General features: G+C 35.2%; 1 protein-coding gene across 1 annotated transcript in view; it reads left to right on the top strand.

Moving 5' to 3' along the window:
* Positions 1-20,691, top strand: part of LOC107570110 (alpha-actinin-4) — a 54,944-nt gene that overhangs the window by 17,120 nt on the left and 17,133 nt on the right. The window lies entirely within an intron of this gene.

The raw sequence follows: 20,691 nt of genomic DNA, 5'->3' as shown, positions 1-20,691 counted from the left end.
TGGATGAAAACATCAGCGCTTTATATAACTCAAGTTATTTTGGGTCACTTCAGAGGTTTAACTCTTGACTGACCTGACTAGTTTAGCTGGTCAGTTGTTCTCACTATGGTCTGCTTCCGATCAGTAAGCGTGACATGTTTGCTCACATGCAGAACGGATGATGTTGCTAAATTCCAGCTGACTTTTGGTAGAGAAACACACCAGAAACGAGCATATCTGACGTTCATTTTCCTTTAGTGTCAGATGGAGCTAAAAAAAATGTATCAAAAGAGGAGGAATCGGCATGTTTAAAATTAGAAAAAAAAATGGATTAACAGGGTTTCCCCAGTCATGGGAAGCCAGGAATGTCAGAATTTTTTCAATTATAATTTTAGGCATGAAAAAGCAATGGATTTTTTTTATGTAATTTATTATATGACTACATAATATTATTGTCATTCAATTTGTGTAGTTATAGTTTTAAGTTTGTTTGATTTGTTTCCTCAGAAAAACATGGAATCAAGAATTTTTATTTTATTTTTTTATTTACTGTAAAATGTAGAATGTCATGGAATTTGGCAAAATTCTGATTAATAAATCACAAGCAGAGCCATACGCTTAAAATTGGGCTGGGCGATATAGCTAAAAAAAATGTATCAATGATAAATAGTACATACATACTGGTAAAAAATGTATAGCCTGAATGCATTGTAAGTCGCTTTGGATAAAATCATCTGCTAAATGCATAAATTAAATTATTATTATTATTATTAATTAATTAATTATATAATGTTTCATATCATTCGGTATCGATAATTATTGACATTTTTTATAACCTTTTTTTAAAACAAAAAGCAATATAATTGTTTTTTTTTTATTTAACCACTGTATTTTTAAATTAACCCAATTTATTGAGACAAACGACGAATATTTTTAGTTTTAACAATCAAACACAAAAAAAAAATTAAACAAATATCTAATTTCTAATGTTTTATATGCAGATTAAATGGGTCTTGAAACTTTTGGCTTGTTTCCTGAGGCCACAGGAGGGCGCAATGAACAAAATAATGCAGTGCATTTAAATAGTCAACGCAAGGAAGTAACTCTATAAAAACGTGCATTACGTACAAATTAACACATAAAAATCAAATATAATTTCGTAAATTGCATAAACAATTATGAACAAAACAGCATCATGTATTTATGCATTGCTTAATCCAAAGAGCCGAAGCGCCATTCACACAGATTGTGTTTAAAAACATAAGAGACGCAGTGAAAAGGAATAAACCTCCACAAATTCGTGACGTGTATTCTAAAAGTTTAAACTGTTTTAACTTTGCATGGCTTTCTATATATCTCTTCTGTGTGACACGAGTGCAGCAGTCGTATTTGTCCGACAAAAACAATTTGCTGAATATGCGTTCTGTGTGAATGGCTTGGTTTCGGTTTTAACCCATTCAAGATCTTCTATAGTTCTCTAATATTTTGAATGCATAACGCTGCAGCGGTGCGTCTCGTGGGCTAGACTAACAAAACATTCAAATGCAACAACGTCACTTGCATCATTATCACCGCATCTCGTGCGCCACTGATGGCCTGACGCACACATAACATTGCAAATGTTTATTTTAAATTCGACTAATATTCATTCTTTATTTACAATCTCCTCATCACAGGCAGACACAGCACTCATTTCAGCATGTGTTCGTCTTTGTGTGTGCTGTGTGCGTCACTCATAGCACGTGCCTTTATCGTGCTCTATATCAAACATTTTTTCTATCGTTATCGTCGATAAATATCGATACCGTTTTATCGCCCAGGCCTAGGTGCAGTTGACTTTTTTTTTTTTTTTTCACTGTAGATCCTGATGTGAATGCTAACTAGATTTTGCTGACTGAATAATGCAGCCTTTTAGGTCGTACAATTCACCAAGATGCTAGACAAACAACAGCGAGCAGCCACAGCACAGTTTCCAGCTATCGATAGCATCGTCAGCGCTGTGGGGCGTTTGAGTCATTTTTGTCTTGCTGCTAAACACACAGCAGAAGCCGTTAGCGATACCCAGCAGCGTGTGTGATCTGGATGTGACGCCTGGGATTCTCCAGTCTGTCTCGGCGGGTGAAAAGGCGCTGGTTGACTCACAAGCCTCGTCTTTTCTGCTGGGGACTTGGGTTTCATGGAAGCATGCGGTTCTTGAGCGGTCGTGGTCAGATGCTCCCAGGCGTTAAAGTGTGTGGTTTCTCGACAGACCATTACAGTCCCACCGAGAGCCTGATGTCATGAGAGCAGATCTGAGCAGAATCATGACACAAATAACACCTCAGTCTCCGGTCAGGATGAGTGAGCAGCTCAGCTGTGTGTTACTTCCTGTCATTTTCTCATGAAAGATCAGTTATTCAAAATAAAGCCCCAAACTCAAAAAGGACACATTAAATTTATCAAAAGTGACATTTATAATGTTACAAAAGATTTCTATTTCAAATCAGTGCTGTTCTTTTGAGCTTTCTGTTCAGCAAAGAATCCTGAAAAATAAATCTTGCATCTTGCTTTCCACCAAAATATGACTGTTTTCAACATTGATAATTAGTGATCGACCGATATTGATATTTTATAACCGATACCAATTTTTTGCATGTTTATGTTCCCAATAACCGATATGCAGAACCGATATTTATTTACTGTTATAAATTAAATTTTAATTTACTTTGGTTTTTCCTATTTTCAGCCATCTTAAAAAAAAAAAAAAGATTCTATAGTAAATGTTAATACAATTTAGGGGTGTTTTAAACAAGTGAATCTTGTTAAAAGTTACATGCGGTGGCCGTGCTGGAGCATTTTCTGAGCATCAACCACATCAACCCGGTGAGTGAACAGCAATATGAAAGCGGCTTCACGAGACTAATGATGAGCATAGACAACAGACAGAGAAGTAAATTTAGCGCTTTTATTTCCAACATGCACTCATTCATGGCTGTATTATTTAACTCATGCAAAGTTACGTCTTTATTGGGACAGGACTTGACAGATTATCTTAGCCTACGTGACTCCGACTTCATGAGACGATGAGCATAGACAACAGAGAGCAAATTAAATTCAGCACTTTTATTTCCAACATGCGCCCATTCATGGCTGCATATTATTTAATTCACGCAAAGTTACGTCTTTATTGGGACAGGACTTGATGGATTATCTTACGTGACTCAGTGAGTTCATCTCTATTTCTTCGAGCCAAGCTGCATAACCTGCATATCAGGCATTTATGTAGTACATCTAATTTGTGCATTAATGGCTGTTATGTTAAATAAAGTTGACTAACTACAGTAAATCAAGTACCTGTGCACGCCGTTGTTGTTGTCTCCTCTCCCCTCAGACGCCGTGGTGCAATGGGGTTCCTGCGCTCAATTCTCAAAACATCCACAAGATGGCGGCATTTATCGGTGAATCCGATATGACAAAACCGATATCCGATTATTGTAAAATGCTTAAATATCGGGAAAAATATCGGTAAATCAATATATCGGTCGATCTCTATTGATAATAATCAGAAATGTTTCTTAAGCTGAATGATTTCTGAAGATCGTGTGACACTGGAGAAATGATGCTGAAAATTCAGCTTTGGTCACAGCAATAAATTACGTTTTCAAATATATTCACATTAACAGTGATATTAAATTGTAATAATATTTCTCAATATCACTGATTTTGCTGCAGATAGGGTAAACGTACCTATTAAGCTCACTTCCATTTTTGAGCTCAGATTATAAAAAGAAAAAAAAATGTATTAGAATGATTTTCATGTATTCTAAGATTGTGTGCTACTACACTAATATATTACTTCACAGGCAATATGGCAATCACAGTCTCGTCCCCAAATATATAGAATTTATACATATAGAATTGTAATTATTTAAATTGTAACACAATTTAAATTTAAGCTTTTTGGTTTTATAAATGTTTTTTGTCCTTGAATACTTGCATGCCGTTTTTTGTTTTTGAAAGATGTCATCGGATACCCATTTTCCACAAGTTGATATGATTATCATTATAGGGTAGATGTGTACACACACTGCCAACACACATTTATGTTCAAACAACATGTAAAAGTGAATTTAGCATCCGATGACCCCTTTAAATGCAATATATACGTTATTTAAACTTTTACATGTTTATTTATTTGTTGTTGCAAGTTAGTATTTATTTATATTAGCATATAAAACTACATGCTGTTTGTAGTGACTGTTGACATTTTGGTATTATGACATCCCTTTTTTTTGTTTATGATGTGGTGTGCCACCACATCTCTTACATACACACACACACACACACACACACACACACACACACACACACACTTACACAACCAATTGAAGTGTGTAAAAACAGATGTGGGCAAAGCCACTTCACTGACAGGAAAGATGAACTCACTCCAGTTTAATTCTAACACAAACGCATGTCTTCATTTATAGTGTGTGTGTGACCATGACTGATTCCGTACACACTGTTGAATACGTTATAGCACAGAAAGGCCTTGACACACCTATTGGGAAAGAGGATCATGCCATTGTGTGTGTGTGATCGTGTGTCTTTATATGGGTAAACACGGTCATTCTAGATGAATGGACCGTCAACAGTCATCATCGGTATGTGTGTCAAACGGATTTGGGAGTGGGACAGTGACTCAGTTTGCACTGGAATGTCTGGTGTGTGTGTGTAATGGTATTCACTATTTTATAGGGACCAAATGTCCCCACAAGTATAGTGATACCATTAAATTTGGACCTTGTGGGGACATTTTTAGAAACAAGCTTATAAATCATACAGAAGGTTGAAAGCGAATCAAAAAATTCCTGTAGTTTTGTGTGAGGGGTAGTTTTAGGGTTAGTGGATAGAAAATACAGTTTGTACTGTAGAAAAATAATTACGCCTGACTTTCTTTTTAGGTCTGTCTAATAGATTTAACATACTTTATGTAATTAATAATATTTAGAATTTTCATATTTTCCTTTTTTAATTACAATTTATAATTTTTGTCCTTTTTTTCTTAAGTATTTTATTTATTTCAATTTTAGTACTTAACATTTTTTTAAATGTTGTATTTGTTGCATTAGAAACTAACTGAAATAAAATACAGAAAGACGGGAATCGTCCAACCGTTTTTCTTTCTTTAAATTTAGTTAAAGTCTTAGTGAATTTGTTGTCTCTTCGTCTTTTTTTTTTTTTTTTTTGCTAAAACTGAAATCAAATGTAATATAAATTTAATTGAACTTTTTTTTTGTAATTTTATTGCTTCAACTTCAGCTAAATGTAAACCTGAAATCTTCCCTTGACGATAAAGTTTTTGTATGTTTGCATTTATTTCAGTTAACATTTATGTATTTAACGTAAATGTTTCTTTTTCCTTTTGTTTTGTTTTTGTGTTTTGTCATTTTAATTAGTTTTTTAATTTTAATTAGTTTTTTAACGTCTGTTTAGTTTTATTGAAATTTATTCCAGTTTTAGTCATTTTAGTACTTAAACTAGATGACAAGTTGAAATGCTGTCTTAGCAACTTGCTGAAATAAATGTATCTTTTTTTAAAAAACAAGTTTCTCAAGTTTTTACGTTTTTTTAATATGTTATACTTGTATACCTAATTGCAATGTTTACATTTATTTAGTTTAACTTTTTAAAATATATTTGTAGTTTTAGTTGATGAGATTGAGAACAATATCTCACTCAAAGGAAATGTGTGTGTGTGCGTGCGTGCGCGCGCGCGCGCATGCATTTCTACTGAAATGACTGAATGGTCCAACCGTCTCTTTCCGTATTGCACATACTTGTCTGTCTTGTCCCGTATAGGCCGATGTACTCACACAGGAAGAGGAAGTTTGGCAGAAGTTTGTGAACAGCAGTTTCTCCGGTGCCTGTTTTCTGTCTGCTTTTTTCTGTTGTCTCATTGTAAGCGTCCCACTGAGAGGGGTGGGCTCATATTTCACATTCCTGCACCCGAAGGACAAACAAACACAAATGAGGCTGAACATCAACTTTGAAAAACACACTTTCCTTTCTGTGATGTGAGAGCATTTTTGGGCGCGAGACAGGAAAAGGTGTGGCGACTTTGATCAGGTGTGAGTGTGGCTTATGTGTATGTGTTCAGGAGGGGGCGGGATTCTGGCAGCCTATTGCGTCACAGAACTGAGTGTGCGTTGCCTTATAAGGGCATGAGAACATTACAGGAGACACAGGAAGAGAGTGACAATACCAGGAGACCAGGCCTACCGGACCGACCTGTCTGACTTCATTCTCTCTCGTTCTCTCACTTTCTTCCCTTGAGCTGTTCTTTATGACACACCACATTAGGAGGCATGCATACATTAAAAAGTGGTATGATTAGTCACAGGGTCAAAATTGCATTGTTGACTGAAGAAAATAAAACACCAACAAGTTGCATCGGTTTATAAAGTCACATTTTAATATTAGATTTGTATTGAAAGGACTGCATTTCCATCTGGCTTGCTTTCCAGACCTGCCCAATGTTATTTTAGTATATTTAATGTACTTGTTTAGTAATTTAGTAAATGTTTTGAAGTCACACAGGGACAAAATTGCATTATTCTGAGAAAAAAACACAGAAGTTGCATCGGTGTATAAAATCACATTTTATTTTAATTTATTTTAATTCGATCTAATGTAAAATACTGGTAAAGTGAATTGAAAACCGAGTTGGTGTTCAAACAGTTTCACGTAGAAACTGCTAATAATTTTCACAAATAGTTACAAAGAAATGGCAAGTGAATGTAAAATTTTGAAGTGTGAAGACTGAAATAGTATTTTTATGTAAATGTGCTTTTATAATCTGTTTATAAGAGTGGAAGTGAAACTTTTACAAACACTGCAAACAATATAACCGTGTATTTTATTCTCATCAGTCCACAACAAATCCTTTTAATTTAACGTTATTCAGAAAAATATAAGTGTTAAACAAGCATAAATTATAGTGGAATTATTTATCGACAATGGTTAATTATTTAAAGAAAAACTGAAACTTGCGTGTGGGAGAAACATTATACAAATAAACTGGAGTAATGTAAATAAAACGGCAGTAATGATGCTGAAAATTCAGCTTTGCATCACAGAGATAAATCACATTTTAACATATATTCAAATAGAAAACAGTTCATTTAAATTGTAATACTATTTCACAATATTACTATTTTTGCTTTGAGCAAATAAATGCAACCTTGGTGAGCAGAAGAGACTTCAGATACAAAAAGAAAATTGCAAACCTCAAACTTGAACATTTTAAAAAAATTAGTTGGCAGTACTCTGATACTCCATTAGACGTACCTATATGATTAATCTTTTTTCTGTCATTTTAGACTTTTTGTTTGTATGCAGTGTCATTAAGGGGTTAGTTCACCCAAAAATGAAAATTAGCCCACAAATTACTCGCCCTCAAGTCATCCTAGGTGTATATGACTTTCTTTCTTTTTTTCAGATGAATCCAGTCGGAGTTATATTAAAAATCGTCTTTGATCTTTCAAGCTGTTTCATGGCACTCAGCGGGTGTTGCGTGCATCAGTCCAAAAGAAGTTAAATAAAAAGCGCCCATCCATAAAAAAGAAGTGTCTCACACGGCTCCGAGAGGTGAACAAAGTCCCTAAAAATATCCATATGCAAAACGTAATAATCACTTTAATGTAGCTTGCGCCAACAGTCCTACATGGAAGCAGCTCTGGGCGGATGACTTATGAGTTCAGCGTTGCGCATGCGCCGCTCAGAAGTGACGCACGCGTAAACGCAGGGGAGAGATCAAAACAAAACACTGGTCACTTATTTGAATTTGTAAAGTAGAATGTCAGAGGATTTCGATATAAGCCAAGAGGAGACTGGTTTTCCTTTGCTAAAGTAAGGAAACTTTGCTTCTTTTGATCCTGTTAACAAACGTTGGTTTTCACGAGACTCACCGGCGCATGTGCAATGCTGAACTCAAACGTCATCAGCCCGAAGCTGCTTCCGTGTAGGACTGTGAGCGCAAGCTACATTAAAGGGATTATTACGTTTTGAATATGGATATTTTTCTTACAAAAACACATCGATTCTCTACAGGAGGCCTTTGTTCACCCCCTGGAGCCGTGTGAGACATTTTATTTATTTTTATGGATGAGCACTTTTTATTTAAGTTCTTTTGGACTGATGCATGCAACACCCGCTGAGTGGCATTAAACAGCTTGAAAGATCAAAGACAATTTTTCATATAACTCCGACTGGATTCGTCTGAAAGAAGAAAGTCATATACACCTAGGATGATTGAGGGTGAGTAATTTGTGGGCTAATTTTCATTTTTGGGTGAACTAACCCTTTAAGCAACTGCATAGCAACCACTCATAATTCAATGACAGTGTCATAGCAACTTTTACATGGTCAAATGCCACTCATGATCCTTTTAGAATATATAAAGCTCCAGTTAATCCTGATTGATCCAGTGAGATTAGTTGTTGTGTAGATGCTGAATTCCCACAGACTCTCACCTGCACTTTGACTCGCAGAACCCTCCAAACACTGGTTTAGTGCATTCCACAGTAAATATTAGCCCAGAGAGGGTCTGAGAGAGAGTGTTTATGTAAGTGCTGAAGAGACACATTCCATCCTGGTGTGGGCTGTGAGGAGCTGGGCCGTCTCTTTCTCTCTAGTGGGAGTTCAGAGGGCTTCTGTCGCTCGCTCTCTCTCCACTGGGGAATGTGAGGAATGAACATCCACAGAGCTTCAAATGTTCCATGTTCCCCAGTGATGGGCCACTAGCGTTGGAAAATCCGCATTTTTGCGAATTAGTGCACTCAACGGAGGTCCCAGAAGTCCCTGCGTGTCCTTTTTTGTTGTTGTAGGGGCTGCATAATTGTAAAACAGAAAATGTGATTTGCCTTAGAGCGATTATCAATTTGCAAAAGGCTATGATTTAATTAAATAAGCATGTGCACTGCCTGTTTTCAGAGTGAAGCGTGGCGTTGTTCATTTACACGTGAGCAGCTCATGATCCAGTGTTTCCAGTGTCTCAGAGCGGCTCGGTTCACAGTAAATGCTGCTTCACACAAACTCATCTCTGAGTTTGGGTCGCTTGTAACATGCATTTGAATATGCAACTTGTGACAACCATCTTCACAAACTTATAGTGCTCCCTGTGATTTCAGGCAAAATAAAAGATGGTTTAATGCATGAAAAGCAAAAATAAGTATTACCTATATATGTTGTTATCATTACTGTAAAATGACATTGCATTAAAAAAAAAAAAAATTGTAGTAGTAGTAATACTACTAATAATATATTATTATTATTACCACTTTCCAAAACATTAGTACTGTAAATTAAAATGATTATTAAAAAAAAAAAATTCTAATGAAATTTTACTTTAAATTAAAACAATTATTTTATAAATATATTGTAAACATTAGTATTATAATTTTACAGTTGTAATATTTATGTTTTTAAAAATTATATTTAGTAGTAGTAGTTATTATAAAAATCATTATTATTATTGTATTTTATAGCCTTATTTATAAATAATCACAATTTCTTACCAAATTTAGGTTAGGCTATATTGTACAAACAACAATAGCAAACCTGAAGCTTTTTAAAATTGCATTTCAATTTTCAAACGGCCCCTCCCAGAAAAATTGCATTAAGATTCTTTCTCCCCTAAATCATGCTGGCCTATTACTGCAGTTTGATACTATATCTTACATTCTAAAGCAGATTATTCCAGTCCAGGATGCTGATTGGTCACTGCATCGTTCTATTTGTGTTATAATAAACAATATAATAACAGCTAAAGTCTGTCAGACCAGAGACACCGTCTCTGCAGTGGCTTCTCCAGTTACCATACGAAATCCGATTCCTCCTGGTAGGAAAGATCGGATCTCCTGTCTGCTAACAGGCCAGGTTGGTCTTGGTTGACCTTTTGAGCCGGAGTCAGAGAGAACGCAGGGCGAGTCGCAGTATATCACAGTTTATGTGTCTCTGTATTATTCTCAGCTGTGGCTTGATGTCCTTCTGCTTTTTCTTTTTGTTTCTGATCAGAGTGTGGTAGATGAGAAACCACTTCATTTAATTTCGCTTGTTTCCGAGCACTCCGAAACCCACTGAGGTGTATTTCAAGCCTGTAATACTGTGCCTGCAGTACTTTGACAGAATTACCTGTTGCTATCTTAATCTGATGCACAGTCGCTAGCTAGTAGCTACAGGTGGTTGTGTGTTTTTGGCTCTGTCAGATGACTCTGTTGGCAGACTAGATTTCCTGTGTCCCTGTGAGGCCTCAGTTTAATCCGACCCGACTCACTTTCCTCAGTGAAAGCAGCCTTGAGAGAGAGTCCGATTCACCCTTGTGAGTCAGTGCTAGTAAAGCTCCGGTCCGCCACCAGAGCTAAAACACACAGAACAAGTAGTGCACTTAAAATACGCCAAAGTCACCGGGTGAAAATGGGCAGAGATGTTACCAGATAGTCTGTGAAATGGGAAAGACAGCACTGCGTTTTGTCAGTTTCTTAGTATTTGTCCTCAAATATGCTCTGATTTGCTGTTGTTGACTCCTGTTAGTTGCCTTATTAGTTACAGATTGACCTTTTGCCAAATTCCTGCTTGTCCACCACTGCTTCGGGAGGATGGCGCAGGAATTTTAAGCGCACTTGGTTTGGTGACCTTTCTTGGCAACAGTTTTTATTTCTCCCACAAACTGATTAAGCGGTTGATACGCAAACCTTAAGCACCACCAGAATCTCCAGAGCGGAACCATCGTTTTTCTGTGCGATTCATGTATCTGTGTTTACTAGCCAATGGCGATTCAATTGCCAAGGTGTCCGTAGAGGGTTGCTCAGGCTTTCCAAGATGTAAATGAGTTTGTTTCTTCATCAGATTTGGAGAAATGTAGCTTCACATCTCTTGCTCACCAATGGACCCTCTGCAGTGAATGGGTGCCGTCAGAATGAGAGTCCAAACAGCTGAAAAAAACATCACAATAATCCACAAGTAATTCCAGTCCAGCAATGAATGTCTTGTGAAGCTAAAAGCTACATGTTTGTAAGAAACAAATCTGTTTTTAACTTCAACCCATTGTTTGAAGCTAAAATACGAGTCTTCTATCTATAATATTGTCTGAATCAGGAGAGAAATCTGCACAGATCAAGCACCGTATGTAAGCAAAAACAGTCCAAAACAGCTGTAAACAAATATGTGGATGGAACAACAGGAGATGGACTTTTTCAACTGGAGGAAGTGCTATTATGGATTATAGACTTGTATTTTAGCCTGAAGCAACGGTTTAACATTAAAAACATCTTAATGATGGGTTTGTTTCTTACAAACACGCAGCTTTTGGCTTCTCAAGACATTAACTGATGGACTGGAGTGGTGTGGATTACTTGTGGATTATTGTGATGTTTTTATCAGCTGTTTGGACTCACATTCTGATGGCACCCATTCACTGCAGAGCATCCATTGGTGAGACAGTGATGCAATGCTACGTTTCTCCAAATCTGATGAAGAAACAAGCTCATCTACATCTTGGATGACCTGAGGGTGCGTAGATTTTCAGAAAAATGTTTATAGTCAATTGTGAATCCAAAGAACGAGATGTTCTCAGTCTTAATTTCCGAGTCTCCTACTCCCTGTCCATCTGCACCTGATGACGGTTGTAAAGCTCATTTTCTTTGGACCGGGGGATGTTTTTTTTTGACAGGACCTTTCTTCGGTCTCCTTTGTTGTGAGTTAAAGCGACAGTTCACCCAAAAATGACATTTCTACGATAATTTATTCACCCTCATGTTTGATTTCCTTAAATGACAGAATGTTGATTTTTGGGTGAACTGTCCCTTTAAGACTGGAGCGATGATCTCTCTCTCGGTTATTCATTTTTATTCCACCCGGAGTGCTTCCCTCAATTACTTGCACATTAATCTCTGAAACTATTTCGGCATGAAGTTTGAACACTTGTGCAATTTGTTTGTCTTGTTCAGTTTCTTTCCTTTTTGTAGCTCAAAGGTCATTCATCTCGTTCTGATCAGAGTTTAGAGTGATTTATTGTACGTGTGGGCTGAAGAAACTTCCTGTGTCACATCCTGTAACCATAAAGCTCAGCACATATGGCTTTGATCGGGAAGTGTGTGTATGAAGGTGTGAATTCACACATTCATATCAAAATAATCTTTTTAATATTATTACTTAGTTTTTATGTTATGTTTACATTTTTAGTCAAAGTCAATTTGTTGTGTTTTAGTCATTTTTATTACTTTTTTGTTTAATATGTCTGTTTAGCTTTTACTAGTAATTATTTCAGTTTTGTTTTAGCAAAGTTCGTGCTTTAGCTGATTGAAAATTAGATTTTGGTTTCACAATTAACTGAAATAAAGTTTTAAAAATATATATTTCTGTCAATGTATAATTTATTTCTATTTGCATATATATATATATATATATATATATATATATATAAAATTATTATTATTTTTTTTCCTCTTTCCTCCAAGTTAATAACAACAACACTGATTCAGTTTTATTATCGCCAGACTCCAGGTGTGTCATCTTAAAAACTCAAAGCTCAGTAAGGAGTGACAGAACCGTCATCAACGTCTGTCTGATGCATACAAACCAGCAATTAAAAAACCCGCAGTTTTGTGCACACATGCAGACTGATGTCGCTTCTCGCTGAGTGTTGTTTTTCAGATGACACGTCAAGTTAAAAATAGTTCTGTTTCCCTCATGCATCCCTCATGTGTTGGAGATCAGCTCTCTTTGAACATCATTAGTTGCCATGAGTCTGTCACGTGATGCAGGAAACTGGATCCTCTGCTCAGGTGGAGGCGTTTGCCCTTGAGAATGGATGCAGATGCACTGGAGTCTTCACATTCTCCCACGTCTCTTCACTTTCGGCTGTGTTCTCACTCTCGCTCTTCAAACAAACACACTTCATTTGTTTGGACAGCCTCTCTCTGTGTGTGTGACACGCTGGCATTCTTAACATCACTCTCGTGCCATATTGGGATGATTTCAATTCCTGTGAACTCTCCCTGAGTCAGACACTCCTGTCCAGCATTCTTCAATCAGCTCTTCTGTCACTTTGTGTTGCCTTCTATTTCACAGACACATTTCAATCAAAGCTCATTTCCAGATTGGGTCTCCTGTAGTAAGGATTGAATGATACTCTACACAAGTACATGACCACAGATGTTTATTTTTGCCATTTAACCAGATATGTTGTTATTCAGGTTACAAACTGTGTTGATAGCTTATTTGAACAAAATAACTGTTTATAGTTTAGTGAAATTGCTCAGCAAGATTCACTTCATTCAGATTTTTTTTTTCCTTCGGTTACGAAGTGTGATTGTGGGTTTTAATTTTTATATTTTTAGCTCCAGGTTTTCTTTGCTTGTTTGTAGGTCTGAAAAAGATGAGCAAAAGAAAAGCCCAAATGTGATGATAGGGCTGGGCGATATAGCTAAAAAAACGTATCAACGATATAATGTTTCATATCGTTCGGTATAGATAATTATTGAAATTTTTTTATAACCCTTTTTAAAACCAAGAGCAATCAAATTTTTTTTATTTAACCACTGTATTTTTTATTTACTCATATTATCGCCAGACTCCAGGTGTGTCATCTTAAAAACTCAAAGCTCAGTAAGGAGTGACAGAACCGTCATCAACGTCTGTCTGATGCATACAAACCAGCAATTAAAAAACCCGCAGTTTTGTGCACACATGCAGACTGATGTCGCTTCTCGCTGAGTGTTGTTTTTCAGATGACACGTCAAGTTAAAAATAGTTCTGTTTCCCTCATGCATCCCTCATGTGTTGGAGATCAGCTCTCTTTGAACATCATTAGTTGCCATGAGTCTGTCACGTGATGCAGGAAACTGGATCCTCTGCTCAGGTGGAGGCGTTTGCCCTTGAGAATGGATGCAGATGCACTGGAGTCTTCACATTCTCCCACGTCTCTTCACTTTCGGCTGTGTTCTCACTCTCGCTCTTCAAACAAACACACTTCATTTGTTTGGACAGCCTCTCTCTGTGTGTGTGACACGCTGGCATTCTTAACATCACTCTCGTGCCATATTGGGATGATTTCAATTCCTGTGAACTCTCCCTGAGTCAGACACTCCTGTCCAGCATTCTTCAATCAGCTCTTCTGTCACTTTGTGTTGCCTTCTATTTCACAGACACATTTCAATCAAAGCTCATTTCCAGATTGGGTCTCCTGTAGTAAGGATTGAATGATACTCTACACAAGTGCCATTTAACCAGATATGTTGTTATTCAGGTTACAAACTGTGTTGATAGCTTATTTGAACAAAATAACTGTTTATAGTTTAGTGAAATTGCTCAGCAAGATTCACTTCATTCAGATTTTTTTTTCCCTTCGGTTACGAAGTGTGATTGTGGGTTTTAATTTTTATATTTTTAGCTCCAGGTTTTCTTTGCTTGTTTGTAGGTCTGAAAAAGATGAGCAAAAGAAAAGCCCAAATGTGATGATAGGGCTGGGCGATATAGCTAAAAAAACGTATCAACGATATAATGTTTCATATCGTTCGGTATAGATAATTATTGAAATTTTTTTATAACCCTTTTTAAAACCAAGAGCAATCAAATTTTTTTTATTTAACCACTGTATTTTTTATTTACTCAATTTATTAAGACAACAAATATTTTTTGTTTTGTTTTAAAAATGTAAACAAATATCTCCTTTCGATGTTTTATATGCAGATTAAATAAGTCTTAAGGAAACTTTTGTCTTGTCTCCCGAGGCCACAGGAGGCACAATGAGCAAAATAATGCAGCGCATTAAATTGTTTATTCAGTGCAATGAAATAACTGTCTATAAAAAACGTGCATAACGTCTAAATTAACATATTTATTTAAATTTCGTAAATTGCATAAACAATTATGAACAAAACAGCATAATGTATTTATGCAGTGCTTAATACAAAGAGCCAAATCGCCCATCACGCAGATTTCATTTAAAACATAACAGAAGCAGTGAAAAGAAATAAACCTTCACAAATTCGCGACGTGTTTTCTAAACGTTTAAACTGTTTTAACTGTGCATGGCTGTCTATATATCTCTTGTGTGACACGAGTGCAGCAGTCATATTTGTCCGTCTAAAAATGCGCTGAATATGCATTCTGTGTGAATGGCTTGGTTTCGGTTTTAACCTAATCAAGATCTTCTCCGCATTAAGCTTCTATATTTCTCTGATATTTTGAATGAATAACGCAGCAGCGGCGCATCTCGTGGGCTAGACTAACAAAACATTAAAATGCAACAACGTCACTTACATCATTATCACCGCGTCTCGTGCGCCACTGATGACGCTCCCTGACACACACATAAACATTCGATTGCACCGTTTTTGCATTCAAATGCAATTATTATTTTTTTTTTCATTCGACTATTATTCATTCTTTATTCACAATCTCCTCATCACATACAGGCACAGCACTCATGTTCGTGTTTGTGTGTGCTGTGTGCATCACTCATAGCACGTGGCTATATCGTCCGCTATATCGAACATTTTTTTCTACCGTTATCGATGAAGGTGTACCATCGATAAATAGTTAAATACCAATACCGTTTTATCGCCCAGGCCTATATGATGATATTAATAAAATTATAATTATTATAGTAATTAATAATTTATTATGATGTTACAAATTTGTCTAGTTTAGTGTGTTAGGTTACAGATTTAATTGTAATTTTTTTTTTAAAATTTTTAGCTCCAGGTTTTCTGGGCTTTTTTGAAGAAATGCCCAAAATGTTGACATTTATATATGATGATGATAATAATAATAATAATAATAATTATTATTATTATTATTACTACTACTACTCGATACAGCATTTAACAAATTGTAAAAATTACTCGAAATATTTAAGAAAAAAAATCATATTCATTGTATTTTACAATATAACTGTCAAAAAACACTGTCATTGTCTTATAATATGCATTTATTTTTACCTTACATACTCAACGACTCCCAAACGATTCTCTCAACGATTCATTTTTCCAAACTCCTCCTTTGCATGATGCTAATCTGCAGTGATTGGTCTGATTTCCATTTCATCACGCCTGTGATGCCTGATAAAACAGCTTGTGAGGCTTTGTGTACAACCTTACCGGGGAAACCGCTATTTATACTGCTGCAAAAGCTGCACCTAGTGGCAAAGAATTAAACTGCATTTTCATTCAGACCAACAGGAAACGACCAACAAGTGGGCGGGCAATATGCTAATGTTTCATGTTGACTCACTTTTACATTTTACACTGTATTATTTATATGTATAATTTATTTGAATAATGTATTTACATTTATTTATTATATAAATATAATTTTTTATATTTATATTAAATATAAAACATTATATTTATTTATATATAAATATATATTTATTTATATAAATAATTATATTGATTAATCTTGTTATTTTTTTACATTTACACCGTTTGAATTTATCTTTAATTCACTTTATTTAATCTTGTTATTTATTTTTACGTTTTTACACTGTATTATTTAAATCATTTAGTTCTATTTTATTTATTTTTTTAATACTGTTTTCATCTAAACTTTCCCTGGACACTGGTTTGTAAACTCCTGTCCTAAAAAACGCTTAAAACACACTCATGCTGGTGTGTTTTACCCGAGCAACTAACATTCACACTTTCTCCAGATAAATAGTTTTTATGCATATTTATAATTCTTTGAAGATGTACATGTTATTAGTGAACATATTAACAGTGCAATTCAGTGTCAAATCCATAAAGCTGTTGAAAGCAGGCTGGATGGAGAGAGTGTCACTCGTGCTGATTGTGTGCGTTGAGCTCGTTCCTGTGAGCACCACACCCTCACCTGTCAATCACACCGCTGCAGGAGTGTGTGATCGTGTGGGACGATGAACTTCATCTCGCGTGCGTTCTTGAGCAGGGAGTGGCACTTCACTGCCGTCGAGAGAGTTGTGTCTCATACATCTCCGAAACACCATGATGCCACCACTGGTCTCAGTACAAATTATTCTGATACTAGAGCGGAGATGTGCAATGTGGCTGTGTGTTTGCAAAGTATTCGTATTTTTTATGTATTGTTAATATATTGAATTTTAATATAAATGTTTTTTAATAACTATTAATAACCTTTTATTATTATTAATAAGTAATTTTTAATAACTATAATCTATTTTACTATTACAATTTACTGTTAAATATAAATATTTTATATATATATATGTATATGTTGATGTAAAACTTTTATATTTTCAGTTTTCATTTTAGTGTAAGGTTGCTCTGTGTGCATGTCTGTGTGCACGCGCACACTTTTTAAAATTTTTGAATATTATATATAATGTATAAAATATAAACAATTATTCGTTGATTTTGTTGTTGATATTATATTTAGATGTCTGTGAGTGTGTGTGAAAATAGTAATATAAATAAATTACTTTTATTACTGTAATTAAACTTTTTAATTGTCTATTTTTATTATTGTATTTATTAGGGATGTTAATTTTAACCGGTTAACCGTTAACCGACTGTAAGTAGTTTTGACCGATTAATACAATCAGTTAAACGGTTTAAAAAGTCATTTATTTATAAATTTTTTTCAGTAATTTATAAAAATATTTAAAAAGGTTTGCTGCATGGTTAAAATACGCTACGCCTATATATAAAAATGTTTTGTTTTTTAGAAGAAGAAAAAAACGCAAGGCGAGTATAAGTCGCATTGTATTATTTCATTCAGAAATGGGTCTAATGCCGATGCGAAACGTTTACAAACATTACAATAAACACTGTAAACATAGCTAGGCTATTTTAGTTCCCCTCACTCCACAACAAATCATTTCAATTAACCGTATTTAGAAAAGAACAAGAATTAAAAATATAAGAAGTTAAAACTAATTAATTTAGGCTAAAACAAAACCGAAACCACCGTTGGGTCTCTCATTCTACACAAAATCAAATGTTTCCGTATTCACGATGTATTTATTGTTATTTTAATATATTTTTAATATAGGGTTATAAGGGAATAAATGTAGAGCATTTTTCCATATTTAAAGGGGTCATATGATGCTTTTTTTTAAAGATCATTATTTTGTGTATTTGGTGTAACAGAATATGTTGACATGCTTTAATGTTCAAAAAACACATTATTTTTCAAATACTGTACATTATTGTAGGTCCTCTATGCCCCGCCTCTCTCAAACGCTTCGTTTTCTACAAAGTCCCTCCTTTGACAAGCGCGCACATTTGGGCGGCATTATGCAAATATTTCCACATAGTGAGGTAGATATGTGGGGGCGTGTTAGAACGAGCCGTTTTAGGGGGGCGTGGCAGAGTTTTAACTTTGATAAAGAATATCTCTTCGGGTTTGAGACTTTAGTCTTTGCAACTTCAGGGATCTTATCTATGCACAATCAGCTTGTAACACTCCAAAGAGAAAGGAAAACTTGAAATCGCATCATATGACCCCTTTAAATTCTATATTAAAATTTAAAATTTGCTTTCTAAATTTTCAGTTTTCATTTGATCAATTATTATTTTTTTATATTTCTATTTAACTTTATTTTATTTCACTCCCAAGTAGTTTTTTTCAGTTCATTTTCAAGGTAACATTTCAAATTCTCATTTAATTAAAATAAATATTGATTTTTTATTTTTTTAATTATATGTAGATTGATTTTTTTTATTTATTTAGATTTAGATGATTATTATTTTTTCATTCAAATTGGCCAGTATGCAAGGCAAGCGTGATGTAACCATGTGTTTGTGAAGTGCTTGCATCAGTGTTGTGTGTTTCAATATAACTCTGGCCAAAAGTGGCACATAAATGTATGCATGTGTGGCGTAGCAGCTCTTCCTCTGTAATTCTTCTGATTTGAATGGAATGATGTCACCCCACACCCAACTAATCTCAGACGTCCCGCAGGGCTTTCCCTGCGCGCACACACACACACACACACACACACACACACACACACACACACACACACACACACACACACACACAATAAAATAAATATTGTTTTTTTTTTTTTTTATTATATGTAGATTGATTTTTTTTTTAAATTTAGATTTAGATGATTATTGTTTTTTCATTCAAATTGGCCAGTATGCAAGGCAAGCGTGATGTAACCATGTGTTTGTGAAGTGCTTGCATCAGTGTTGTGTGTTTCAATATAACTCTGGCCAAAAGTGGCACATAAATGTATGCATGTGTGGCGTAGCAGCTCTTCCTCTGTAATTCTTCTGATTTGAATGGAATGATGTCACCCCACACCCAACTAATCTCAGACGTCCCGCAGGGCTTTCCCTGCGCGCGCGCACACACACACACACACACACACACACACACACACACACACACACACACACACACACTGAGCCCCTGTGTGAGCAGAGGTATTTCTGGTGTTTGTTGACCGTGTGGATGTGGCCGTCCGGCTCAGGTCCTGACTGGTTTGTGTGTATGTGTGTGAGGTTTCTCCGCGCGCGCACACACACACACACACACACACACACACACACACACACACACACACACACACACACACACACACTGAGCCCCTGTGTGAGCAGAGGTATTTCTGGTGTTTGTTGACCGTGTGGATGTGGCCGTCCGGCTCAGGTCCTGACTGGTTTGTGTGTATGTGTGTGAAGGCTGAATTGTTTTTGTGGCGGGCCTGTCCCGGGTAGGTGCCTGTCGTATGAGGGTAGGGGTTGCTGAAGGGGCTCATTATCCACTAAACTCAATGGCGTCTTTGTGTTTCAGGCCGCAGGCCTAGAAACCCCTTTCCCAGTGTGATCTGATGCCTGTCTCTGTCTGTTCTTGCTGCTTCATGTTGAGCTGCTGTGATCACTCTGGTAATCCAAACTAGTCAGTTAGTGAGGATAACTAATGAGTCAACCGCTTGTTCTTTTTTTTTTCTTAAACTTTTAATGTTTTTTTGTAATATGGAGTTATAAAGGGAGTATGTGTAGAGCAGTTTTATTTAGTTATTATTTGTATTCTATTATAATATTTAACATTTGCTTTTATTTTTATATTTTCAGTTTTCATGTAAATTTTAATATTTTTTTAATGCTTTCTTTTTTGGCTTTATTTCTGTTTTAGCTTTCAGTTTTGTAATTTTAATATTTAATATTTTTAAATTTTAGTTGCCAAGGCAACATTACTAATTTTCAATTAGTGTAAATTAATATTTATATCAAATGAAAATGTTGTTATTAATTATATGTTATGTTTTATTAATGTGCTATTTTTATTTTAGTTTAGCTGTATTCAGGGTTATTGTAGTTAACGAAGGCAAAAACCACAAAAACATTTTTGTTATTTAAGGTAAACATTAACTGAAATAAAATAAAATATAACGGAAACGTTTATTGTTTTTGTTTTGTTTAACTTGAAGTACTACAATGTTTAAAACTAGTAAGTAAAAATTACTAAAAAGTGCAGTACATATTACAATGTATCAATCATTTTAAAATAACCATTTTTCCAGATTTAGTTAACAATAACATGTATTTCTGTTTTGCTTTAATTTTATTTTATTTCAGTTTTAGTACTTTAGTCCTTTGTTTTAATAATTTTTATTTATTTTATTGCCAATGTAACATTTCTAATTTTCATTAAAATAATATTTATATTAGATATTTTATATACATGTGTAATATATATATATATATATATATATATATATAT

Source organism: Sinocyclocheilus grahami, unplaced genomic scaffold, assembly GCF_001515645.1.
Source record: "Sinocyclocheilus grahami isolate Dianchi unplaced genomic scaffold, SAMN03320097.WGS_v1.1 scaffold1416.1, whole genome shotgun sequence".
NCBI lineage: Eukaryota > Metazoa > Chordata > Actinopteri > Cypriniformes > Cyprinidae > Sinocyclocheilus > Sinocyclocheilus grahami.
This window is presented reverse-complemented; position numbering and strand designations above follow the sequence as displayed.